The following is a 27,940-nucleotide window of genomic DNA, read 5'->3' as shown; positions in this document are numbered from 1 at the left end:
ATCCCTGGGTCCAGAAGATCCAGTATTCTTGCCTGGAGAATCCCATGGCCAGAGGAGCCTGGAGGAGCTACAGTCCATGGGGTTGCACAGTCGGACACAACTGAAGCAACTTAGCACTCACAGAAATTGGCTAGCCCTGGAGGGGCAGTCTCCCCAGCATCAGCAAACCCTCGGGATGTCAAAACATCAGAAAATACAGAAAATGAAAGACATGATCAATACACCCCTCTTCTCTCCAAAAGCTGCTCTTTTTTAAAAGTTCTCTCAAAATCCACCTTGTTCGCCTTGCTTCCCTTCAGCTCCAAGACCCCTCCCTGTCTCTGGCCTCTCACGTAGTGCTTGGTCTGGGCTGCACAACTGAGCACCGGATCCCACGCTGTCTTGTTTCCTAGTGGTCCCAGGGCACGTGCCCTAGTTTCCCAGCCTCCGGGGAAGACTCTACTTGCCCTCCCCCTGCCCTGGTACACATCTGGCCCTCGGCCCAGAGCACAGCCACTCTTCTCAGCTTCAGTCCTTCCCAGCTACCCTCCCGGCCAAGGTACACACACTCACCACCTCACCTTTCATGCTTTTATCCCCTGGCCAGGTTGTCATGCTACGCTGTAACATCCCACCCACGGACAGCAGCAAAGCTCTCTTCCTCTGGTCCTCTGACCACAGAGACCCCACAGCTGTCTGCCAACCACCTCCTCCAGCAAACACACACCCTCCACTGACTGCTACTCCTGCTCACCACTGGTGACATCCTCCCACCTTGAAACCTCTTTCTTCCCATCCTCCCCATGAGAAGGATCCTCTCCTTTATCCGCTCCCAAACCAAAGCCTCCTCGATTTCCAAACCCTGCTCAAAGCCCAGCATATCACCTCTGAATCACACTGAACTCCTTTCAACTAGTTCACTGACTTTGAGTAGAATCATTGATCTCCCTTGGCTTTGGTGCCCTCCCAGGTAAAATGAATACGTGGCCAGCATGATCCCCTAGGTCCCTTCAAGCTCTTAACCATCTGGGGTACCGACATTTTTCACAGAGCCATTCCTTGATACATGGCAAGCATTTCTTCTTGGGACACATGTAGGCAAACAGGGCTCTTATGCCTAGAATGTCCTTTCCAAGGAGCAAAATCCAGAGAAAGCTTTCTCATCTGCTTATTAATAACCAAACTGTCCATTGTTACAATAGCTAGAGAATTCTGTTCAACTCAACCATGATTTACTGGGCTTGCCTTCTGAGTTCAGCTCTCTGCTGGGCATCCTGGAAGCTCTAGAAGAATAGGATTAAATTCCTGCCCTCCAGGAACTCAAAACTCAATGGGGAGATTAATTACACATATGCATACCTACACATGCATTTGGGAATTGCCAAGGGAACTGGGTGCGTTTATAGGTTAAAGAGCCAACTTGAGTCACTGCTTTAAATCCATACTTTAGATTTGCCAGTTCTTGACTCTAAATATCTGACAATAGGCTGATGTTCACATACATGTTCATATAAATATTGAGTGTCCACCATGGTGTGGGCACAGTAGTGACCACCTCAGGCTCAGAGATCACACCTTTGGGATTTGACCAACATGTTTCCGATTTTAAATATCCCCACCTTCTTGCCCTCTTAACCATAAAAATGTCAGGGATTCTCACATTTCAGCACATAAACTATATCTCCCTAGTGTGTGTGTATGTGTGTGTGTGTGTGTATGTATATCAGTTCAGTTCAGTTCAGTTCATTTGCTCAGTTGTGTCCGACTCTTTGCGACCTCATGAACTGCAGCATGCCAGGTTTCCCTGTCTATCACCAATTCCCGGAGTCTACTCAAACTCATGTCTATCAAGTCAGTGATGCCATCCAGCCCTCTCATCCTCTGACGTCCCCTTCTCCTCCCACCTTCAATCTTTCCCAGCATCAGGGCTTTCCCAGTGAGTCAGTTCTTCACATCAGGTGGCCAAAGTATTGGAGTTTCAGCTTCAGCATCAGTGCTTCCAATGAATATTCAGAACTGATTTCCTTTAGGGTGACTGTTTGGATCTCCTTGCAGTCCTAGGGACTCTCACGAGTCTTCTCCAACACCACAGTTCAAAAACATCAGTTTTTTGACGCTCAGCTTTCTTTATAGTCCAACTCTCACATCCACACTTGACTACAGGAAAAACCATAGCTTTGACTAGACGGACCTTTGTTGACAAAGTAATGTCTCTACTTTTTAATATGCTGTCTAGGTTGGTTATAACTTTTCTTCCAAGGAACAAACGTCTTTTAATTTCATGGCTGCAGTCACCACCTGCAGTGATTTTGGAGCCCAAAAAAATAAAGTCTGTCACTGTTTCCACTGTTTCCCCATCTATTTGCCATGAAGTGATGGGACCAGATACCATGATCTTAGTTTTCTGAATGTTGAGTTTTAAGCCAATTTTTTTCACTCTCCTCTTTCACTTTCATCAAGAGGCTCTTTAGTTTTTCTTCGATTTCTGCCATAAGGGTGGTGTCATCTACATATCTGAGGTTATTGATATTTCTCCTGGCCATGTTGATTCCAGCTTGTGCTTCATCCAGCCCAGCATTTCTCGTGATATACTCTGCATATAAGTTAAATAAGCAGAGTGACAATATACAGATTTCTCAGGGGGCAGGTCAGGTGGTCTGGTATTCCCATCTCTTTCAGAATTTTCCACAGTTTGTTGTGATCCACACAGTCAAAGGCTTTGGCATAGTCAATAAAGCAAAAGTATATGTTTTTCTGGAACTCTCTTGATTTTTCTATGATCCAATGGAAGTTGTAAATTTGACCTCTGGTTCCTCTGCCTTTTCTAAATTCAGCTTGAACCTCTGGAAGTTCACAGTTCACGTATTGTTGAAGCCTGGCTTGGAGAATTTTGAGCATTACTTTACTAGCATGTGAGATGAGTGCAATTGTGTGGTAGTTTGAACATTCTTTGACATTGCCCTTCTTTGGGGTTGGAATGAAAACAGACCTTTTCCAGTTCTGTGGCCACTGCTGAGTTTTTCAAAATTGCTGGCATATTGAGTGCAGCACTTTAACAGCATCATCTTTTAGGGTTTGAAATAGCTCAACTGAAATTCCATCACCTCCACTAGCTTTGTTCATTGTAATGCTTCCTCAGGCCCACTTGACTTACCATTCCAGGATGTCTGGCTCTAGGTGAGTGATCACACCATCATGGTTATCTGTGTGGTTATATGTGTTATCATAATGAACATTATGAACAATATATATATATATATATAGTTTTATATCTGTATCTGTGTGCATGCTAAGTCACTTCAGTCATGTCCAACTCTGCAATCCTATGGGCTATAGCCCACCAGTCACCTCTGACCACGGGATTCTCCAGGCAAGAGTCCTAGAGTGGGGTTGCTGTGCCCTCCTCCAGGGGATCTTCCTCACCCAGGGATCAAACCCACATCTGTCTCCTGCACTTGCAGGTGGGTTCTTTACCATTGGTGCCACTTGGGAAGCCCACATCTCTATCTATCTATCTATATCTGTGTTAGTATTTCTCTGTTCTCAAGATAGGAAAAGACTTTTTAACACATATTTGCAAAAACAGAAGTGAAATAGTTGATCAATTTTGCCTCATAAAACCTGGAAGTCTCCATGGATCAAACTTCCTCAGACAGAATTAAAATGCAATCAACACATTAGAAAAATTGCGATATAGACAACGAAAGATTACTATCTTTAACTTATGAGTCACTTAAAAATCAGTAAGATAATACTGCAATTGTATGTTACTCATGAGCTGTTGGAAGTATTGAAAGAAATAAAGCAATGTAGAAAGTACCCAGGGCGATGCCTGACACACCCTCAGTAAATGACATACACTCAATAAATGTGAGCTGTTATTAGTTTATTTTGTAATAAACAGAAAAACTGGCAAAAGTACAGAAATAAAAAGGTCTTTAAAAAGAAACACAAAATAGACATATGACAAATGAAGATCTACACCGGTAGTCAGAAATGCAAATGAGAAGAAAGTGTTGACCCCTCTCCCTCCCCTATACCAACTAAAGCCTTTATTCGGCAATATTTGGAATTCATTTCTTTTTAAAAATTAATAGTGATAATAATAACACCAGTGTCCTCTTACATAGTACTGATCAGAGTGTAAATTGTTTCTAAAAACTCTTTTGCAGGGTTATTTGCCAATGTGTATCAAACATCACATGTCTTTAAAATGTGCATAGCCCATGACCCAACAATGTCCTTCTAGAAATTTATACTAAGAAAATTACATCATATGTGAGCAGAAATTTATTCACATAACAGCGTTGCTTATAAGAATGAGAAGTTAGAAGCAACTTATTTGTCTAAGAAGCTATGATTGGCACATATTAATAAATTGTGGTCTGTGGAATGGCACCCCACTCCAGTACTCTTGCCTGGAAAATCCCATGGACGGAGGAGCCTGGTAGGCTGCAGTCCATGGGGTCGTGAAGAGTCTGACACGACTGAGCGACTTCACTTTCACTTTTCACTTTCCTGCATTGGAGAAGGAAATGGCAACCCACTCCAGTGTTCTTGCCTGCAGAATCCCAGGGACGGGGAAGCCTGGTGGGCTCCCGTCTATGGGGTCGCACAGAGTCAGACGTGACTGAAGCAACTTAGCAGCAGCAGCAGCAGTGGAATATTATGCAGCCATTAGAATGACTGAAGATCAATGGGTAAAGATATCAATAAAATGCTTGTGCCAGTTCTCACATGACATGGAGAAGAAAACTAAAAATAATTATATAGTGCACAATACAAAGTTCCCCAAGACATTGGAAAGAATGCACACCAATATATTCATAGAAGTTAGTTAGGTCTGGATAGTAGAGTTATGAGTGATTCTTATAGTCTTTTTTGAGTTTAGTTCTTTTTTTAAATTTTCTATAATATGTATTTTTTATAATCAGATGTTACATGCTGGTTTTTTTTTAATTACTTTGGCTGCACTGGATCTGCGTTGCGACTCATGAACTTTCTCTAGTTGTGACTCACAGGCTTAGTTGCCCATATGACCAACCTAGACAGCATATTAAAAAGCAGAGACATTATTTTGCCAACAAAGGTCTGTCTAGTCAAGGCTATGGTTTTTCCAGTAGTCATGTATGGATGTGAGAGTTGGACTATAAAGAAAGCTGAGTGCCGAAGAATCGATGCTTTTGAACTGTGGTGTTGGAGAAGACTCCTGAGAGTCCCTTGGACTGCAAGAAGATCCAACCAGTCCATCCTAAAGGAGATCAGTCCTGGGTGTTCATTGGAAGGACTGATGTTGAAGCTGAAACCCCAATACTTTGGCCACCTGATGAGAAGAGCTGACTCATTGGAAAAGACCCTGATGCTGGGAAAGATTGAGGGCAGGAGGAGAAGGGGATGACGGAGGATGAGATGATTGGATATCATCATCGACTCAATGGACATGGGTTTGGGTAGACTCCGGCAGTTGGTAATGGACAGGGAGGCCTGGCGTGCTGCAGTTCATGGGGTCTCAAAGAGTCGGACATGACTGAGGGACTGAACTGAACTGAACTGAACCCAGCCAGGAATCAGATCTGTGTCCCATGCTTTGGAAGGTAGATTCTTAACCAGTGGACTACCAGGGAAGCCCCTAAATGCTATATTTTAAAAAAAATTAAATCTCAAAGCAAGAGAATATGATTATCCCAGCAATGAGGAATATAAAGAGAGTTAAAGTACAGTCCCTGTTCCAAAGAGTCTGTGGCTTCCTTGGAGAACATTTAAGCATCACCTCTGATGCAGAGCCTGAGAACCTCTTCGCTCCCCTGCCATCCCCCCACCACCTGCCCCCATGGTTCCCAGTACACACTTCCATCATATACCTGGCCCACGTAAAGGCAGATTTGCTCTCCTGTCCTCTTACTAGTTTTTGAGTTCCTCATGGGCAAATCCCGCATCCTTCATCTGTGTGTCCCCCAGAGCACAGGGCCAGACACTGAGTAGAACTACCCCAAGTGTTCTTTGAAAGAGCAAAATAAGCTTAGAACAAAAATCATAGCTATCAGCATAAGGCAAGACATATTAAGTGCTGGTGAATTGCATAACAGTAGGGTAAGGTCATAAAAAGGAGACTTTGGTTATGATTGGGGTGAGCACAGAAGACTTCATGTAGGAGAAAGATGTTGAAAAACACCCAGAAGCATGGATAATTGGATATGCAGGTCCCATCCATGGGTCCTACCCACCCTGCCCCTGGCTCTTTTACCTCTACCTTGAAACCACCCAAAAGTACTCTACTAGGGCTTCCCAGGTGGCGCTAGTGGTAAAGAACTCGTCTGCCAATGCAGGAGATGTTAAGAGAGGAGGGTCCATCCTGTGTTGGGAAGATCCCCTGGAGAAGGGAATGGCAACCGACTCCAGTATTCTTGCTTGGAGAATCTCATGAACAGAGAAGCCTGGTGGGCTTGTCCATGTGATCACAAAGAGTTGGACACAACTGAAGCAACTTAGCATGCATGCAGGGCATGGCTTTGCCACCGTGCCACCCTTCCTCGCCACTGTTCTACTCAGACTGTCTCTCTGGTATTAAAAGGACACTGACCTATTGGCATATTCCACCAGCTCACTTGATGACTGTCATACAGATTTCAGCACATTTGTTGGAAACCAGTGGATTTGAATGTTAGCCCCTGGAGGCAGGGGCTTTATCTGACTTGTTTATCACTTAACCCCCAGGGCCTAGGATAGTGTTTAGTGAGTAGGAAGTGCTAATTAAATGTTTGTTGAATAAATTGAATATGATAGCTTAAATACTGGCATACAGGACTCTGCGTATTACACATATATGTGATAAATACACACATACATATATATATATATTTCCATAGCTGCCTTGTGAATATGCATTATGTGTTTGTACATCAGATAAATAGAGAACCCTAAAACAAATGTGCACACAAGAGCACACACACGCATGCGCACACACACGCACACAGAATTTGGGAAAATATCAAAAGGAGAAGCCCACAGCTTTCTCAGGAGTCAATCGCCTCCTCTGAGGAGAGGCTTCCGATAAAATAGAATTTGGATGGTGTCACGGATAAATTTGCCTTTCTAAAACCTCCCAAATTAAAATTTGAGAGAGGCTTGAGCATGATAACAGGATGGCAATGACTCGATATGAATTTGCTTTATTTGCGTGGCTCAGAAAGCCTCTCCATACCCTTCGGGTTGAAGGGAGAAAGCAGCAGGTACAAAGTGCCAAGGCTCTCCTGCCCCCAGCCTCCTTCTCTGCTCTGCTGCCTAAGGTTCTTGGGGAGCCCATGGGAATGCAGTCCCTTCCTTGCCCCGCCCCACAGCCCACCCCCAGAAGCCCATGGAATTAAGCCTTCTCTGTGGAGGGGGGGTGGGTTGGGGAGGCTGGTTGTCTTCATGAAGGCAGTATTTTAGGTTAATGGTGCCTGTGAAATTACCCAGCTTAGCTGACTATTCTTCTGGGCCTCTGGCCAATCAAAGGGCGCTGCCTGCACCCTCCTCCACCAGCCCCCACCCCCCACCCTACCCCCAGTAAAAAAAAAGTCATTGCCGTCATATTGTTCCAGCATCTTAAGCCCTGGGGATCATTGCGTGTCCCAGTCACTCACAGATCCCAGCGCCTCCTGCTAAAGACTGTATTTAAGGGTAATATAAACAGTTTGATCTTTAAAGTACCCTGGATGCATAATATCTATACATAGTTCTTGAATTTTTATTCTAAAAACAATTAGCCAAAAAGCCCTTTTTATATGATATTTGCAACTACACTGACAGTAACAGCAATTAAACCCCGTCTGTTGGCTGAGAAGAGAGCCAACTCTCCAATTCTCCAGAAGCCTGTAAAATGTACAAATTCAGAGCTAGAAAACTCAGCCTTCAAAGGTAGCCGTGGGACCCTTCAAGGTCAGACTCTAGCCCGGTTTTATTTCCCCCTTCAACCCCCACTTGAGCCTGTCATTCTAACCAGCCAGTCACACTTGAGTCCCAGCTTAGTATTTGCTGAAATGTTTTCCTTCCTCTTCCCTCTCTGAACCCACTGATCCTTCAGGGCATTTTTCAGATGCCCCTTGACTTATGAAGACGCCCTGGTCCACCTCCTCTGATTACCATGCCTGCCCCTTTCGAGAAACTTCCACTCGTTTGCAGAGCAGTCATTTCCACGCATGCCCACTTCCCTCTGAGCTGCAATCTCCTTTGAGTGCAAAAGTAGATCAGGCTTTGTGCTTGCGTGTGTGATGAATAAATGAATGAGTGAGTGAGTGAATGAATGAATGAGTCATCAAACAGTCCATACAATAGAAGGCTACACTGAAGGCTGACAGAAGGAGGCTTCCAAATACGTGGAATGAACACTGTGCTTCCAAGGCTGAGAGTCAGGGATGGGGGTGTGGGGCAGGCAAACTTTAGGCTTCATTCATGGTTTGTTGTTCAGTCACTCCGTCGTATCCAACACTTTGCAACCCCATGGACTGCAGCACGCCAGCCTTCCCTGTCCTTCACTATCTCCCAGAGTTTGCTCAAACTCATGTCCATTGAGTCAGTGATACCAGTGTGTTTACCCCTAAACATTCAGGTGCCTCTCACTGAGAGCTATCTTAAATTTCCTCTGCGTGCTTTCCTGATGGGGAAATGTTTCCAAGTTCTTCACGTTTACCCATTTTATGCTTTTGTTTGACAGATATATTTTAAGTGGTTGCACTGCATCCCTCTGTAGTAGGCACTCTGGATGCAACAGTACATGAAACTAAGATCCCTCTCCTCATGGAACTTATTTTCTAGAGGAAGGGGACCAACAAGCGACAATAAGCTTCATACATAAATAAATGATTTGGTGCATTAGAAAGCACTGGGCTTCCCTCATGGCTGTAACGGTAAAGAATCCGCCTGCAGTGCAGGAGACCCCAGTTGAATCCCTGGATCAGGAAGATCCCCCGGAGAAGGGAATGGCTACCCACTCCAGTATTCTTGCCTGGAGAATCCCATGGACAGAGGAGCCTGGTGGACGACAGTCCATGGGGTCACAAAGAATCCGACAATGACTGAGCAACTAACACTTTCACTTTTCTTAAGTACTGGGGGAGAAACACAGAACAGGATTGCTGGGTGAAGGTGATGCACAGTTTGCAGGATTAGATCTGTGCCCAGGAAGGGGCTCATGGAGAAGGTGAGATTTGAATGAAGACTTGGGGGAGGTGAGGGAGAATGGCATGCAGAAATCTGGGAGGAGAATGCTCCAGGGAGCGGGACCAGGAGATACAAAGAGCCCAGGGCTGGTGCACACCTGTTGTGTCCAGAGGAGAGCTGAGAGGCCAATGCGGCTGCAGGAGGGCAAATGAGGAAGCCTGGGAGAGGAGTTCCGGGAGGTGAGGGGACAGACAGGCAGGGCCTGGTACGGGCTCAGGTTTGCTCCATGTGTATTGTATACTGGGAGGCAGTGAGTGGGGCAGAGAAGCAGAGCAGGAGCGTGTTTTATTTGGGTTCGAGCAGAGTCTCACTGGCTGGTCCAGGTGAGGGGTAGTATCAAGGAGACTCGTCAGGAGTCTATTGCAATAGCCTGGGCAAATCAAGACCATGATGGCCAGAGGGTCATAGGGCCAGAGAAGAAGCCAGACCTGCCCCTCTCACCTGCATTAGAAAGAGGGTACAGTGTTACTGCATTAACATGAACAGGGCGCGTGCAGTCATTTTCCCCCAAGTTCAGCTGGGTGATAATGAAATGCTACCGAAGCTCAGACAGCCCTGCACCCCTCGAGCAATCTTGAGCTGTCCAAGCCCCCAGGCTTGCAGAGAATGGAGGAGTCCAATACACCTACCCCCAGAGTACGTAGGAATGTAGTCACCTCCTAAACCTCATTGTAGGGGGGTGGGTGTGTGTCTCTGAAGGCCGCATGCAGCCATAAACTTGAGGTTGTTCAAGGCCCGGCCCCCTCAACCCCATCCCCGATTAGTGACTGTCCTAGACTTCCCGCTCAGCTTGAATTCCTTCATCTGAAAAGTGAGGTTGGGCCCCCTGATCTCTAGGGTGAATCCCACTTCTAAAATTCTCCCATTTCAGAATATCTCCACTTCCTTGCTTCTGTGACAGCCTACTTTCTATCTAATGACTTCCAAATTCACATGAACACGCTTGGTGTACAACTCTGTCTTTCTGTTTAGTTTTTTTAGTTACATTATTCCAGATAATACTCTACACGCTTGCCAAGAGAAGGAAAAAATGACATTAATTAAAGATTTGGTCTGTGTCCTAATCAAAAATTTTAAAAATGAATGTATCATACTGTACATTCTGTAATGTAGCCTGCTTTTTTACTTAGCAATATATCATTAACATTTTCCCATGTCAACACATATTCTTCTACACCATGATTTTTAGTGCAGAAGTAGTTTACCATATGGATGTACTATAATTTACTCAGCCGATTCCTTACTATTGGACATTAGGTTGTATCTTTTTTTCATATATATATATCTATATGTTATCACAAACACTACAATGAACAAAGTTGTGAATACCTACTTAGTTTATTTACTTCGATTGTGACTTTGTTAGAGTGAATTCTCAGGTCAGAGGTGTCACCCATTCAAAGGCTTTTTGGTAGGTATTATTGAAACACCACCCAGAATTTAGAATTTGTATCAATTTGGAATCCATAGCATATGAACAAGCATCAGGACAATCCAATTCGAGAGCGGAAAGGAGACCTAGTACTGCCATGGTCCAGGCCCTTCCTCTTCCAGGTGAGGAAACTGGGGCCCTGGTGGCTATGGCAACAGGTATGTGCTCCAGGCATCGCTGCAAGTGTGTGAGAGACTTTGGACCCAGCTGGGAAGCACTGGTTGCTATGTGTGCCCCAACCCAGCGCTGCCAACCTCAGTCCCCACCTCTGCAGGCTCCCAGAGACCCCCAGCTCCAGCCACAGCCACTCCACCTCTCACCCGCCTTTCCAGCCACGCTGCTTCTGAGCGCGGGCTCCGCGTGCAGTTTCTCCTTCACCCACACCTCCTGTTCCTCCGATGAAGGCTTGTCGGTTCTCATCCCAGTGGCATCTCTGTGACTGTTAGATGACGTCTCCTGTTTTCTCATTTTTGTTTTAAACAATTTTATTTATTTATTAAATGTATTTGGCTGTGCCGGGTCTTAGTTGCAACGTGCAATATCTTTAGTTGTGGCATATGGGATCTAGTTCCTTGACCAGGGATTGAACCCAGGCCCCCTGCCTTGGGAGCTCGGAGGCTTCGCCACTGGACCACCAGGGAAGTTGAACATCTCCCATTTTGAAACGCGCCTCTTCCATGATTTTCCTCCCTAGTTCTCCTAGCATCCCTTTCTCATTCGGCCCAGGAGGAGCCCGTCCATTCCCACCACCTCCAGCATACCCCATTACCTCTTCCTGAGTCCAGACCTGGCTGCCCATTACCTGTGTGTCTCTCTGGATGCTCTGCAAGCTCACTCTCAATGCATTCAAATTGAATCGGAGTATCTTCCCCTCAACTAGTGGTGAAGAACCTGTGTGCCAAGGCAGGAGGCATAGGAGATGCAGATTTGATCCTTGGGTTGGGAAGATCCTCTGGAGGAGGACAGGGCAACCACTCCAGCATTCTTGCCTGGAGAATCCCATGGACAGAGGAGTCTGGCAGGCTACAGGCCATGGGGTCACAGAGTCAGACATGACTGAAGTGACTTAGCATGCACATGTGTACGTATCCTCCCCCTCCACTTGGCCCTCCTGCCCTGCCCTCTTTTCTATAGCATCACAGCCACCCCAGGCAGAAACTGAGACTCGGCCTGGAGCCTCCCTTCTCCCCAGCCGCTCTCATCCTCCCATCCAGCCACTGCCTCACATCTCCCAGGTCTCAGGGGTGAGGCACTGGCTTTCTCACTGGCTATCTGTTTCTGGCCTCTGTCTCCCCAAAGTGTTCTCCAGAGAATCTTCCTAAGAGTGGCTGCTCCTGGCCAACCACTCCCCTTCTAAGCCCCTTGACGGTTTTTGTTTGTTTTTAGAATTAAAAAAAATTATTTATTTATTTTTGATTGCGTTGGATCTTCGTTGCTGCATGTGGGCTTCCTTTAGTTGCTATGCACGGGCTTTTCATCATGGCAGCTGCTCTTGCTGTGGAGCATGGGCTCCAGGCACACAGGCTTCAGTAGTTGCAGCACGTGGGTTCCGTAGTTGCGGTACACAGGCTTTAGTTGCCCTGTGCATGTGGAATCTTCCCAGACCAGGGATCAAACCCGTGTCCCCTACATTGGCAGGCGGATTCTTATCCACTGCACCACCAGGGAGGTCCTTAACCCCTTGACTGTTAAATACATACAACTTGGCAAGGCCAGTAGGGCCCTCCCTGACCTGCCCCTCCTCTTCTTCAGCCTCATTTCTCAGCAGTCCCCACACAAGGGCCCCCCCCACTTCCACCCCAGCAGTATCAGCCTTCCTGTTCTCCTCCCAAGCAGATCATTTGGGTCTTCCCTTCCCAGTCCTCAGCTCAGCCCCATCGTTTGCCAAGGTTATCTTTTAAGGCTGAGCTTAAATGTGTCACCTTGTACAAGTTCTTCCCATGCCAACCCTAAGTCCATCTCCTCTAGGAAACCACCATGGCTCACCTGTTCCTCCATCAGGGAACTTAGCTCAGGAGTGCAAATAGCAGCAACAACTGTAGTAGCAGTAGTTTATTTCTCTGACTCTCCAACTAGACTCAAGTCCTTGGGAATAGATGCCATGTTGAATCCTTGTCTCCAGTGTGAATTTGTTGATTGACTAGCAGGGGCAGAGGAAAGCAGATATTATCAATTACTAGTTAATGCCTCTTTGCCAGCACCGGTCAACTGGGAATCTGAATGAAGCATAATTTCTGGCTAAAAGGAGAGGCTGTGAGTGCTATTGAAACAAGTGACCTAACAAAATGCTGGTATCTCCACTGCAACTACTCCTGCCAGTTCCCAGACCTGTAGAATGTCTATCAGTCAAGATCAATTTGAGATTTTAAGCCTCTGTGTCATTCTTGCCCTTCTGACTGTGTCTGAAGTACAAACACTGCATGCTAACTTAGCTGACATATCTAAAAACAGGTGCCAACTCTTTACATCCACTCCCTGGGTTCCATTCTTCTAGAATCCTGCCCTTTCTCCCACCCGTGCAGATTCTGCACCCCTGCCAGAGAGGCATCTGGAAAAGGTCCCTGGATAGACTCACCCTTGAATTAGGCAGCAATCCCCAACATTTTTGGCACCAAGACCGGTTTCATGGAAGAGAGTTTTTCCAGGGACCTGGGAGGGGGAATGGTTTCAGGATGATTCAAACGACCCCATGGATAGGCTCCTCTGTCCATGGGATTTTCCAGGCAAGGGTACTGGAGTGGGTTGCCATTTCCTTCTCCAGGGGATCTTCCCAACCCAAGGTTTGAACCCGGGTCTTCCACATTGCAGGCAGACACTTTACCATCTGAGCCACCAGGGAAGCCATGATTTAAATACATTATATTTATTATGCACTTTATTTCTAATCTAATGCCGCTGCTGATCTGACAAGAGGTACCAGTCTGTGAGCCAGAGGTTGGGGACCCCTGAATTACAGGAACCAGCCCTCTTCCCTTCACATGACTCCTGGGACATTGGCCTTCCACGCTCCCTATTGGCTCTTTTCCATGCTGCCTGCCATGGAGCAATGTAAGGAGTATGCACTCCGATGAACAACCTTTGATTAGTGGGTTGAAGACCTAAGTGTTAGAGGGACAAGAGAGAAGGAGATTGCTCTCCCTCTGCACCCTCAAACTGCCATGGCCTCTTTAAAAAAGCCAAAAATAGATGGGTTTTCAAGTTCAAGATTATATCTAGCCTTTTCCCATGAAAAGTGAAAGTGTTAGTTGCTCAGTCGTGTCCAACTCTTTGGGACCCCATGTACTGTAGCCCGCCAGGCTCCTCTGTCCATGGAATTCTCTAGGCAAGAATACTGAAGTGGGTTGCCATTCCTTTCTCCAGGAGATCTTCACCCGACCAGGGATCAAACCCAAGTCTCCCATATCGCAGGCAGATTCTTTACCATCTGAGCCACCAGGGAAACCTGCATAGGTGGGCTACTTATTAACTTGCTACTTCTAAGCATCCTGCTTCTAAACATGCCCCAAGTATTCTAATGTGCTCAAGTACTCTTTCCTTGGTAGCTCTAATCCAGAACCCACCAGAAGAGATGGTTTAGCTGTTCTGCTGTTCTCTTCCTGGAAGACAAAGATGGATGAAGTGAGTGGGAGGGAGAAAGAGAAGGAGAGCCAGGATTTATTCCCTTTCTACTCTGTTCTGGGCACTTTCTACACACCCATTATCTCATTCCATCCTTACCCAGCACAGGGAGATGAGCACAAGTGCTAATGGACACATGGGGAGACCAGGTTTGGAGGAGTTAATTCCCTTGTTCAGGGTCACATAGCTGGTAAACAGCAGCTGAAATTTTAAGTTCAGCTCCAGGTCAACTTAAAGCTGCAGCAAGCCTAGTAAACTCCATGTTTGCCAAACCTGTCACTGCCTTCTCTACACACTCATCAATGATTTACTGATGTCAGACAGAATGTGTCGATGTTATCTCTTAGGGTCCTCACGGGACCCTGTGTGCTAGCTATTGTTCCCATTTTATTTTCGTTTTTTAATATTCATTCATTTATTTGGCTACACTGCATCTTAGTTGTAGCACAAAGGATCTTCAGTTTTCACTATGGTGCACAGGATTTTTTTTTTTTTTTCTCCTAGTTGTGGCAAGTGGGATTAGTTCCCTAACCAGGAATCGAAACTGGGCCCCCAGCATTGGGATTGAGGATTCTTAGCCCCTGGATTACCAGGGAAGTCCCTGTTCCCATTTTAACCTTTTTTTTTTTTTTTTTTTCCTGGCTATTCTGGGTCTTTGTTGCTGTGTTCAGGCTTTCTCTCGTTGCAACAAGAGGTGGGTACTCTCTTGTTGTGGAGTACAGGCTCTAGGCGTGTGGGCTCGGCTCAGTAGTTGTGGTACTTGGGCTTAATTGCCCCACAACATGTGGGATCGTCCCAGACCAGGAATAGGACCTGTGTCCCCTGCATCGAGAGTGTGGAGTCTTAGCCACTGAACCACCAGGGACGTCCTTTTTCCAATTTTAAATGAGGAAGCAGGCTCAGAGAGGACACATGACTTCCCCTGGTTACTCCACCTGTACCACTGCCCAGCCCCACCTCCTTAACCAGGCTTTCCTCTCAATCCCCTGCCCAGATACATAGCGTCATGTCCATGGTGGGGCATCACACAGCAGACTTGTCCCAAACCAGACTGCACCTCAATGCTCAGCTGCATCCTTGCCTTTTTGGTCTTACCCCCTCCCAGAGATGTGGCCTTCTTTAAATGTCTCATTGGAGGATGCTTGGGATCGTCATGGGTTCCCGGGTGGCACAGTAGAAAAGAATCCATCCGCCTACCAATGCAGGAGACTCGGGTTCAATCCTAGGTCGGGAAAATCCCCTGGAGAAGGAAATGGCAAGCCACCCAGTATTCTTGCCTGCAGACTCCCATTGACAGGAGGCAGTAGGCTACAGTCCATGGGGCTGCAAAGAGTTGGACACAACTGAAGTGAATAAAACAACAACATTGATATCTTGATAAGGCCCTTGTTCCTGGGTGCTGGGCAAGAGGTAAAAGGAAAGATCTGGGACATGTTCCCGAAGGTGCCCCAGCAGGACAGGGAATACAATGTGAGGACACGGCAGCTCCCAATTCCATCGCCTAAGGCCTGGTGACCTTGGTAGTGGGCACTTGCAGGTCAATGGCTTTATTCTCAAAAAAACTAAAACCATAGTCAAGACATCACTGACTTGGGCCCTTGCTCCTACTTCCCCATAAATTGAAGGAAATACATAGAGACTTTCCCTGATTAAAACTGACTCCCTGGGGAGGCTGGTTCCCCATGGGTCTATGCTAAACTGTTCTTTCGTCCCAGAGCAGAGCCAAAGTGGATGACAAAGTGTTCTGAGCACACTGGGGCCCTGAGGCAGTGGGCCAAGCCGCGACTCAAGCCCGCAGGGCCTGTTCGTGGCCACAGGCAGATGCCCCACGGCCCACGTTGGCCCCCTGGCCTGGGCTGGGTCTCCAGCTCCCCCCAAAGGGGATGGAGCCTCAGATGGGGTTCAGAGCATCTCTGACGGCTCCTCCCCTCCCGCTCCCTGCCTTCTTCCTGGTGTCATCGCTATTGACAGAGGATTATGTAACCTCCAAGGAAGGGAGGCCTGGAGTTCTCCCCAAAGCAGGCGAGTGAATCTGTTCTCACTGCCGTCATTTTCTCAGCAGGAACCTGCTCCATGCCGACTGGATTTAGGGGTTTTTCCTGGATGCTTCTGTTTCATTTAACATGCAAGGGCTAATAACTTTTCACAATTCAATAAGGCGGTGGTTACAAACACCCGGGCGGCTGCTTATTTAAATGCAGGTTTGTTAATTAGCTTCTCCTAACAAGGCGTGCGCTAAATCAGGCACCCGGCTGGCAGCACCCAAGCCTGTCATGTCTCCCGGGATGCAAGGTTGGCTACGCGGGTCACATACACTGGCTGCAACAAGGCCAGAACTCAAGCTAGGAGGTCCGTCCCGGCCACTCCTCTGCCTCAGTTTCCTTAAAACAAGACACTGATGAGAGATCTTTAAAAGCAAGTACAGGGTAGCTATGGTCTGCCTCTTCTGCCTGCTCTGGTCCTTTTTTTGGCCTCAGAGTCCTGAGTGCATCCTTCCCTCCAGGTGTATTCTTGTCTTTACTCCTGTTGTCATCCTTCCTGGCCACCACCTCTCTGCCGAACCTTCCGTCACGTGTTTCCCAGCCCTCTCTGATGCCCGTCTCCCCTTATACATCCCTCAGTTCTAGTTTTGGTGGTGGGGTCCCAGTGATGGGAACAGAAGAAACAGAGCAAAGCTGGAGTGCCTGTTGCATGCCAGATGGGCATGTCCCACGACCCGTCTCTGTCATTCTCACCCCAGCGTAGAGATCAGGGGTCCTCATCCTCCTGGGTCCCAGAGAGGCTACCTCACTCAGCAGTGAGTTGCTCTGGGCCTGTCCTTTCAGGCATGGCTCTGAGACCTACCCCTCTCCACTCCTGGTGCACACGACGTGCTCAAACTGCAGGTAGTGAAGTGAGAGGTCCTCATGCCTGCATCTCGGTGACCTCTCCTCTGAGATCCGGTGGAGCACCCTGACCCTGGTGGAATCTTGGAGTTTGATTTTATCCAGGGCCTTCTGGCCTCTCCTGGGCACCAGAACACCAGCCACAAGAAAGCTGAGAGAGTCCACAGAAGCAGCAAGGCCACCACTCTTGGAGGGCCCAGCCCTTTGCACACCCCTCCAGGGCGCCTCGGAGGCACCTTGGCCTGGTGAGGAAGCTGAGGTGGGGCCGTGGTCAGAAGGAGAGGGCATAGACACCCCAGGAGACACTTCTGTACACTCCAGCCCTCTTGATTGGATGGCCACGCCCATCTCTCTTTCCAGGGAAAAAGGATTCAAAGCACAAAGAGAATTGCTTGGCATCATTCACTTATTCTCAAGAAAGGACTGAGAAAAGATCTAAATATAGAACCAAAGCCAAAGTGTGGTTAGAATGGGGAAACAGAGCCTGGAGAAGTCCCAGGCTGCCCAGCCCTTCCCCAGAGAAGCAGGAAGTCCAGCCCACATCCCCGGACCCAAACCTGGGCAATCCTGGCTCAGTGGACAGCGCAGGTGTGCCTGGTTTATGAAACTCCCAGCCAGTGCTGCTGGCTGAGGTTGGACCTGGGGCCTGAGCAGAAAGGTTGGGGGAACCAGGGGGGCTTCCCATGGTCCTGGCAGAAGTGAGCACCAGGATCCTGGAAGCCAATCGCTAGGACATAGGCACTCAGCACTGACCCCAGGTGTGCTGTGGTAGGGGACTGTCACTCTCAGACGCCCTAAAACAAGCTGTTTCCACTGCTGAGCGGGCCTCTAATAACAGAAATGATCCTTAATCCTTGGAGGATCATAGACCCCAATGTTATGAAAGCTCTGGGCCTCTGTCTCTAGAAAAATATGCAGGCAAGGATGCACAAACGTATTGTTGTTGTTCAGTCACTCAGTCATGTCCGACTCTTTGCAACCCCACGGACAGCAGTACGCCAGGCTTCCCTGTCTTTCACTATCTCCCCGAGTTTGCTCAAACTCATGTCCATTGGGTCTGTGATGCCATCCAACCATCTCATCCTCTTTCGCCCCCTTCTCCGCAAATGTCTAGTTTGGCAATCTCTGGACACTTATAGACCCCCACGAAGCAGTTCATGAATCCTAGGTTGAGATCTCCCGCTTAAAGAAGTTCTAAGAGATTTCGCTCCTAATTAAGACTCCTGTGTGTCAGGATGAGATTTTCTGTATGTGATCCAAAGAAACCCTGTCTGATAACTGAAGTGCTCTAAAACTCTCTGATGGATGGTGTGGGTATTTTCATGCCTTGAAGGCAGAGGTCTGGACCTGCCAGTTTGCACAATGCTTAGGGCATAGTACCTTCTCTGCAGATTTGCGGTGAGTGAATGAGCGAGTTTGCTACCTGCTGTGTGATTTGGTACCATGTGGTTTTTATAACTCAAACGATCGTCCTTCAGAGGTGGTACTGAATCCACGAATCAGACCTTTGTATCATCAGGACTGACATCAGGGTCTTTGAAAGAGGATGTGAGAGGACATGCCGGGCACCTCTGCCTGGTGTTTCCAGTTCCCACCTCCAGAGAACCCCCACCTCACCTCCATCGCATTGGGGCATCTCTGTCCCATGAAGGCGGACCTGTGCAGTAGGGAGGGAGTCAGAGGGGACAGAAGGACATGACACCCCTGCCACAAGACACGGAGAGTAAGCAGGGTACCCTGGCCCGCAGGCCCTGGTCTTAGGACGTGGTGGTACCCGAAGGTACCTGGACCTCGTTAAGGTGGGCCACCTCCCCCACCACCACCCAAGGAGAGCAGTGAGGAGAGCCAGCCACGTCTAAAGTCAACATGGCGCTTCCAGAAACGAGCCGGGAACTCTAAGCTGGGCCCAGCCTCCAGGCCTGAAAATGTGAGGGTCTAGAGCTAGAGCGGGGGCTGACACCAGGCAGGGCGCTCAGTCTCCCAGATTTCTCCGGGTGGCTGGGCCACATGACATCGCCAACTGAGGCGGGGAGTGGCTGTGTGGGAGGCCTGGGTACAGGGGGAGGGAACTCCTACCCCCGCCCAGGCCTTGGATCATTTGAAAGGCAAATGTGCTGGGTTGCCTAGGGAACGGAAGAAAAGGGACTTCCCTAGCACCGGTGACTAGTAAGGGATGGAGAAGAGAGCTGTGATGCTGAGAAAATTGTTTCCAAAAAAAAAGTAAAAAGCGGTGACTAAGCAGCCCTGGTTATGTAAAGCGATCCCTGAGGAAGTGTGGGGAAAAGCCTGGAACCCACCCCCGGGGCCCTCCTCCCCTCTCCCAGCCTGGTTCCTGCTGCCATGGGGAGTTTCCACCAGCCTCTGCCCCCTCCCCTACTCCCCGGAACTCCCTGCTCCTCCTTAGGACCCAGGAGGAGCCAGCCCCTAGCCTGAAGCTGGGCTCTCGCTGTCAAGGGCAACCAAGCCTGATGGGTGGGACACAAAGAAGGGGATGCCTTCCTTGATCCCTTTGGGGCAATTCTGGCACCTCTGCTTAGAACAGAGCACCCCGGGTCAGCCCAACAGGTGGCAAAGGGTCATTTTGCCAACCCAGAATCAGGGGCAATTCCACTCTGAAGACCAGAGTTCCACATTCAAGCCCCAACACAGCTGGTTGCTCACTGGGAACCTGGGCAAGTTACCGAACCTCTTTGAGCTCGTTTCCTAGGTTGTACATGGGAGCTGACATCTACCCCCAAAGCTACTGGAGTAATGAGCTAGGTAGGACAACCCTTGTTCAATTCCAGGCATGAGGCGGACACATGGCGGGCACTCAACACGTGTTAATTTCCCATCCCCCTAGACAGGAGCCCTAGAGATCTTCCTATCCTTTTCTGGAAGGGAAAGTCTGCATCTGGTCACTAGATTTACTGGGGATCCAAGGAGTCCAGCCGGCCCTTCAGTGCCTCTGTCTGCTTTCTTCCAGCTGATGAAGGGCCACTGACCCAGACACCTTCTCTGCCTGGTGGGTATGTGACAGGTGAACCTGTGCCTTCAAGCCTCACATCTCCCAACCTGGATATTCTTCCAGTTCCCAGGACCCTCCTTCTGGCTGCCTGGGGAACATCCTCTCCAGAGCAGCCCAGGAAATTAGCAGAACCTCAAATCGTTGATGTTGAGAAGAAAGTGGCTATCCACTCTAGTGTTCTTGCCTCAAGAAACCCATGGACAAAAAAAAAAAAAAAAAAAGAAACCCATGGACAGAGGAGCCTGGTGAGCTACAGTCCATGGGGCTGCAAAGACTCGGACAAGACTGAGTGACTTTCACTTTCACCTTCAAATCATTGATGAGATGTTGACACCCCTAAAATCCCCACCTGCGGTTGAGATAGAAAAGCAAATGCCTCTGGTTCCCCCATTCTCTCTACTGTGCGTCCTTGCAGGCGAAGCAGACCTTTGCTCTGGACAAATGGATTTCAAGGCATAAACTACTCTGGGTCTCAAAAAGCTAGGGTAGGGTCTGGGGAACAAGGGCCTCTGTCACCACTGAAAGTGACCAGGCCTGAGTGGGGAAGGAAGTGGTAATCCATCACCTCCCTCGGGGTACACGGGAAGTAACCCCACTTTTAACTACACCCAGCAGACTGCTGTGTTGCACCCACTCTCAGGGGGTCACGGGTCCAATCGAAATCCCCTAGCCTGTAGCCCAAGCCCTGTGTCCTCTCACGTGTCCTCCTTGGAAGATAACAGCAGCTCATCCCCTTCTGTAGACGTATATTTCATCAGTCCAAACTATGAAGAAAAATGTCACACAGGGCTCGAGACCTGAAACCTAGCATTTCCCCAGAAGCCTGAAGGGTTGAGAGGGGCCTTCATTCCTTTTTAAACACCGTACCCAGTGCTTCTTTTGAAAGGGTCTTTGAAAGGGTCCCCTGGGTCATGGAGACAGAGCATCAGGCTTCTGGAGCCACTGGGCTGACCCTACAGCAGAAGCCCAGAGGAAAGAGCCGAGACCCCTCAGCAGAGACTGTGGCCACCTCGGACCCCTTACGGCCCTCCCTGCAGCTCTTCACTGCAGGTCCTATTCTGCTCTGCCCCACACTGTACTTATGCCCTAGTTCAGTTCAGTTCAGTCACTCAGTCGTGTCCGACTCTTTTCGAGCCCATGAATCGCAGCACGCCAGGCCTCCCTGTCCATCACCAATTCCCGGAGTTCACTCAGACTCATGTCCATGGAGTCAGTGATGCCGTCCAGCCATCTCATCCTCTGTCATCCCCTTCTCCTCCTGCCCCCAATCCCTCCCAGCATCAGAGACTTTTCCAATGAGTCAACTCTTCCCATGAGGTGGCCAAAGTACTGGAGTTTCAGCTTCAGCATCATTCCTTCCAAAGAAATCCCAGGGCTGATCTCCTTCAGAATGGACTGATTGGATCTCCTTTGGGCTCAAATGCACCTTCTCCCAGGCCCAGCGAGGCCAACGTAGGATTTCTTTTGGAATCCTCAGTACCTCTTCTGCTTGCTGTCAAATTTCAGCTCAACCTCTCCTTTTAGAGCCCAAGCCTTCCTCACCTGTTCCAGTTCTAAGTGCTTCAGTTCAGTTCAGTTCAGATCAGTCGCTCAGTCGTGTCCGACTCTTTGCCACCCCATGAATCGCAGCACGCCAGGCCTCTCTGTCCATCACCAACTCCCGGAGTTCACTCAGACTCACGTCCATCGAGTCAGTGATGCCGTCCAGCCATCTCATCCTCTGTCGTCCCCTTCTCCTCCTGCCCCCAATCCCTCCCAGCTTCAGACTCTTTTCCAATGAGTCAACTCTTCGCATGAGGTGGCCAAAGTACTGGAGTTTCAGCTTTAGCATCATTCCTTCCACAGAAATCCCAGGGCTGATCTCCTTCAGAATGGACTGGTTGGATCTCCTTGCAGTCCAAGGGACTCTCAAGAGTCTTCTCCAACACCACAGTTCAAAAGCATCAATTCTTCGGCGCTCAGCTTTCTTCACAGTCCAACTCTCATAACTGTACATGACCACAGGAAAAACCATAGCCTTGACTAGATGGACCTTTGTTGGCAAAGTAATGTCTCTGCTTTTGAATATGCTATCTAGATTGGTCATAACTTTCCTTCCAAGGAGTAAGCGTCTTTTAATTTCATGGCTGCAGTCACCATCTGCAGTGATCTTGGAGCCCAAAAAATAAAGTCTGACACTGTTTCCCATGAAGTGATGGGACCAGATGCCATGATCTTCGTTTTCTGAATGTTGAGCTTTAAGCCAACTTTTTCACTCTCCACTTTCGCTTTCATCAAGAGGCTTTTTAGTTCCTCTTCACTTTCTGCCATAAGGGTGGTGTCATCTACATATCTGAAGTTATTGATATTTCTCCTGGCAATCTTGATTCCAGCTTGTGCTTCTTCCAGCCCAGCGTTTCTCATGATGTACTCTGCATATAAGTTAAATAAGCAGGGTGACAGTATACAGCCTTGACGTACTCCTTTTCCTATTTGGAACCAGTCTGTTGTTTCATGTCCAGTTCTAACTGTTGCTTCCTGACCTACATATAGGTTTCTCAAGAGGCAGGTCAGGTGGTCTGGTATTCCCATCTCTTTCAGAATTTCCCACAGTTTATTGTGAAAATGAACTAAGTGCTTGCTGCTGCTGCTGCTGCTGCTTGGCCTGCCATAAAAAATTGATAGTCGTGTATGGATGTGAGAGTTGGACTATAAAGAAAGCTGAGAACTGAATTGATGTTTTTGAACTGTGGTGTTGGAGAAGACTCTTGAGAGTGTCTTGGACTGCAAGGAGATCCAACCAGTCAATCCTAAAGGAAATCAATCCTGAATATTCATTGGAAGGACTGATGCTGAAACTGAAACTCCAGTACTTTGGCCACCTGATGCGAAGAGCTGACTCATTGGAAAAGACCCTATTGCTGTGAAAGATTGAAGACAGGAGGAGAAGGAGATGACAGAGGATGAGATGGTTGGATGGCATCACCGACTCAATGGACATGAGTTTGAGCAAGCTCCAGGAGTTGGTGATGGACAGGGAAGCCTGGTGTGCTGCAGTCCGTGGGGTTGCAGAATCAGACACAACTGAGTGACTGAACTGAACTGAATTTGCTGGGCCAATGAACATTCCCGGTTGGGACTCTGCCTGGCCTCCCGAACAACTCCTTCTCCCAGTGGAAAGGTAGTGGATGCCAGAATGTAACCCCAGCCCTCACCCCTTGGTTTTTTAGTCCCCCTCATATAATGGGGCAGGGGGTGGGTGGTGCTTCCCAGATGACTCAGTGGTAAAAGAATCCACCTGACAATGCAGGAGACTCAGGTTCAATCCCTGGGTTGGGAAGATCCCCTGGAGGAGGAAATGGTAACCCACTCTAGTGTTCTTGCCTGGGAAATCCCACAGACAGAGGAGCCTGGTGGGCTACAGTCCATGGATTCACAAAAGTGTGGAACACAGCCTAGCGACTGAACAACAACAACATATGATGGATCGGGGGGAGGCTTGTGGCCTGAGCCCTACATGAGCTGAAGAGACCCGCAGGGTTCTTTGTGCAGTCCTGAGACACACATGAAAACATGCAAGTCTTGCAGTCAGAGACACACATGCACCAAGTCTGACCTCCCTCTTACCCAGCTGACCTCTAGCAAGTAAGCCCTTTCCTTCTCTGCTCCTCAGGTTCTCCATCTGTATATTGAGGCCAATACCAGCGACCTCAGGGTTGTGGGGAGCTGGGATACCTGAGACATCTGAAGGCCTCAGAAAAAATTAGGGCAAATACGGGGCACGTTGGACCCCACAGTCGTGTAGAGTTCTCCTGCAGGGACCCTGGGTCCCCATGGTTCTCCTTGCCCTGGATAATGCGCACAGGCAGCCAGGCAGCTAACTCGGTGAGGAAACCCCGGCCCCTGCCTCCCCCGCCTCCCCTGCCCGCCTTCCCACCTCCTCCTCCCCAGAGGCTCATAATTGGTGTTGTGAAGATTAGTCACCGAGACAGCGAGAGTCTGCCTCCCCGACAGCCCGGGCCCCCTACACAGGCAGACGGGCTGAATGCTTAATTGGAGTTCCTCACACCTCCGAGGACAGCCTCCCACCAGTTGACAGGGACACAGAGTCGTGCGCAGGCCCCGACCCTGGAGGAGGGCCAATGAGGAGCCGAGGGCTTCACTGCCCCCCTCCCACAAAGGCCCCCTCCTGGTGACCTCACCAGAACTGGGAGGGAAGGCTAGGAACCTGTGTCAGTGCCCTGAGCCCCAACAAGACTGTGCTTCCAGAACCTTCTCCTAAGAGGCTAGCTGGGAGGATCTCCACCCAGGCCTATTTATCTCAGCAGAAAGGGCGGCCCAGCCCAGCTCCATCAGCAGGATCACAGAAAAGGAATGGGACAACAGGAAGGGAAGGAGAAGATCCCATGTGCAGGGCCCTGGGTGAGGGCTGCTGGGGGCCTCCACAGCTGCCCCCCGCCCCCGAGAAGCCTGAGAGAGAATCGCAGGGGCAAAACATGGAGGATGCGGGCTCACTGACTTGTCTTCCCCGGAGAGCAGGAGGTGTTGATCCAGGGGAATGAGGTCCCTTGTCACCTTATCGATGCTGAGCTGGGTGAGGTGGACACTCTCTGGAGATCTCACTCAGAACAAGCAGGAGGCCCAGGTTCAGCTGGGGAGCAGCCCGGAGGGGTGCAGGGGGCGACCAGGGAGAGGACAGGAAGAGTGGAGGCTTCTGCCCTGGGTGTGCAGCTGCCAGAGGGGACTGCCTCATCGGGACTCTGTTTTGCCAAGGGGGGAACTGTCCTGCCCTGAGTTAGGAGGGGCTGGGGAGTAGGGCAGTGAGCGGGGTGGTGGGGGTGGTGCACGGGGCTGGAATGAAGGATCCAGGCTGTGATTTCTCATGGGGAAGCCAGAAAGCTCCAAAAAATCTTCTCCCACACGCCCTCAGCCTCCCCATCTAATTGGATTTTCTCGGCCTCCCACAAGGTTATCCTTAGCACCAGGAAAATGCCTCATGGTTGGATTCTCCCCCCCAGTCTCCCCCCACCAAAGGAAGTCTGGGGCTCAGAACAGCTCTGCCATTCACAACATTTTCCCGATGGCGCCGCCGCAGTCACTGCCCCCAGCTGTGAGGGTGACAGGAGTGCCTGCAGGGAGGTGAGAAGGGGAGCTTCTAAGGGCAGGGCCAGAGCGGGCTGGGAGCTGGGGATGAGCTGCCACCGGAGGCCCTGCCCATCTTCTTCAGGGTCCGCCTCTCCCCTGGGGGTCCTGGGGCCACATTCCCCACTCTCCTCTCTGCCCTCTAACTCCCCAGGCCAAGCCCCCCTTCCTTGGCTTCAGTAGCTCTCAGAGCCTAGAAGGATCCCACCCATGGCCTCACCCTCCCCAGTTTAATCCCTGTCTTCCAGTTCACTCCTCCCCAGAATCCACAAAGCCAGGACCACAGCTTCCTGGTGGATCTCCTGCAGCAACAGAGGGCTTGGCCCCTGCTAGAGAGTTACCCTGAGCACAGGGCCACGCCCTGAACCCTCTCTCATACCCCTCATGGGGCTGGGCTCAGGGGAACATTTAAGGGGTTGGTCAGGTGCACTATTCAGGACTCAAGGCCTAGACTTCTGCCCAAAGGGTCTTCTTAGCCCTGCGCATCTCAGAGATGTGGAGTTGAGAGCCCATCTCGGGCTGGGGGCCAGCTCCTCCTAGGTCCTGTGGAGGAGCAGGGAATTCTGGTGAAAAAGGGAGGCGGCAGGGACTAGTGGAAACTCCCCAGACAAAGAGGAGCTTCTTCCTATTGACAGGCATCTTGTCTAGGCTAGTCCCAAGAGGGCAGGGTTGGTGCTGGGTGGGGTGCGCGTGACACCTGATGTCACGTATCAAGGGTTCCACACAGAGAAGGTAGGACATTGCTGCCCCTCTGCCCTGTGGTCCTTGCAGTGCGACTGATGTCCATGAGGACCACTAACCTCAGTCAAACCTCTGGTCATGCTTGCCTTTCCCCCAGTATAGCCTGGTGCCGTGTCCCCACCAGCCCCAGCGGCCCTACATGGAGCAGACCTAAATGTTTTCTGGAAGCATCGTCCACAGTCCCAGGTCCAGAGAAAAGGGTCAGGCAGAGGTGCCAGCTGTGCCCAAGCCACACGTCATTCCCCTGGCCCCGCTCTGCCACCATGAGGCACTCACCCGTCTGAACCCCTCAGTGTTTTCAAGCTTCTGGTCTGATAGCGTAAGTTCTGATTTATCCCCTGGACTCTCAAACGTGCCCTTTGGGCGAAGCCTGCCCCACATTTTAGTCTTCACCCTCCTTGCCTTACAGCTAATTTAAGCAAATATTGTTTAAAAAAAGAAAACACCAAGATGCTTGCATATGGCCTGATTTTACCATTTTAATAGTCTCATTGCAGACACACCTCTCCCTCCTCCTGTTCTCTCCTCCTCTTCTCCTCCTCTGATCCCTTCACCTCTCTGCTTCCCCTTCCCCTCTAGCCCTTTCCTCAATCCGCTCTGTCTTCCTTGCATTCTCAGTGGCAGCTGCGGGGTGGGAGGGGCAGGGGCACGTGAAGTAGAGGAGAGAGAGGCCAGGGGCTGCAGCAACCAGAGCACAGCCCCCCTATCCTCTTGTGCAAACCCATGTGGTCCTTGTGGTCCACCGAGTGGTCCTTGTTTTGGTGTTCTTAGGAGTCATATGGCTGGGGTTCCCTAGCCACCACCTCAAGGGCCTGGATCAGAAAATATGCCCTGCCAAATACCCTGTCTGTCTCTGGTTCCATAACCAGTTCCTAAGCTCATGGCCAAGGATGGTGTTTGAACCAGTTGGGAAATAGATGGTGGGATCCAAGCTATGGAGGAATCAGCATTTGCAAATGGGGAAAGAAACAGCATCAAGAAAGGATAAGAGAAAAATGCAGAAAGGACTGGACTGATGATGGAAGTGGTGGTGAAGGAGGGTGCGGGAGGATGGAGCAGCCACGGGGATGAAAGGCCAGAGGTTTGCAGGCTAAGGGCAAGGTGGCTGGCTCAGATGGTAAAAGAAACCTTCCCACAATGCAGGAGACCCAGGTTCAACCCCTGGGTCAGGAAGATCCTCTGGAGAGGGTAATGGCAACCCACTCCAGTATTCTTGCCTGGAAAATTCCATGGAAAGAGGAGCCTAGTGGGCTACAGTACATAGGGTCGCAAAGAGTCGGACACAACTGAGTGACTAACACTAAATAACCAACTAAAACGAGTGCATCCAGCCCAGCTGCTGTTCAAAGGGTCTCATGTGGGGCCAGGAAAAGCCCTGTGTTGCTTTTGAAAGACTGTGTCTTTGTACCTTAGAGAACTTTCATGTTTTCCATCATCCATGAGAAACAGGAGAGATGCAGGGATGACAAAAGGTCTGCAATGGTCTCTACAGACCCAGGTACCCCCTCACCCGAAACCCCTTGGTGGGGGGGATCCCCAACACCTGAGCTCCAACTTCAGCGTTTCAGCATCCAGTTCTTCAGAGAAACCACTGCCCATGAGGCTCTCCAAGTGCTGCTCTGGCGTAGGGGTGAAGAAGGGTGGTCCCCAGGCCCTCCTGAGGGAGGTGATGGCATCTGCCCTAGGCAACCCTGGCCACTGACCCACCTGCCTCCCAGGCTGGAGATGCCCCTGGGGGTGCCTATGAAGCCCCATTGTTTTTGGGGTGCACCCAGATGACCCTGGTCATCCCCTATGGGGAAAGATGGGTGGGAAAATCTCCCCGCCAGTGCCTCCAGTAAGGGAAAGCCCGCAAGAGCCTAGGAGTCAGGCAATCCTTCCTGCCCACTCAGAGATTCCGGAAGCCCTTCAAGTCGGGAGAACCCGCCTCCCCAACCTCTCTCTCTCTTCTCGCTTCCC

At 49.6% G+C, this 27,940-nt stretch overlaps 1 protein-coding gene across 8 annotated transcripts in view; it reads left to right on the top strand.

Moving 5' to 3' along the window:
• The window catches only part of PEBP4 (phosphatidylethanolamine binding protein 4), a 225,627-nt gene that overhangs the window by 130,780 nt on the left and 66,907 nt on the right, over positions 1-27,940 (top strand). The gene's annotated exons all lie outside the window — the stretch shown is intronic.

This window comes from Bos indicus, chromosome 8 (assembly GCF_029378745.1).
Source record: "Bos indicus isolate NIAB-ARS_2022 breed Sahiwal x Tharparkar chromosome 8, NIAB-ARS_B.indTharparkar_mat_pri_1.0, whole genome shotgun sequence".
In the NCBI taxonomy this organism is placed as follows: domain Eukaryota; kingdom Metazoa; phylum Chordata; class Mammalia; order Artiodactyla; family Bovidae; genus Bos; species Bos indicus.
Note: the sequence above shows the minus strand (reverse complement) of the source record. Positions and strands in the feature narration are given on the sequence as shown.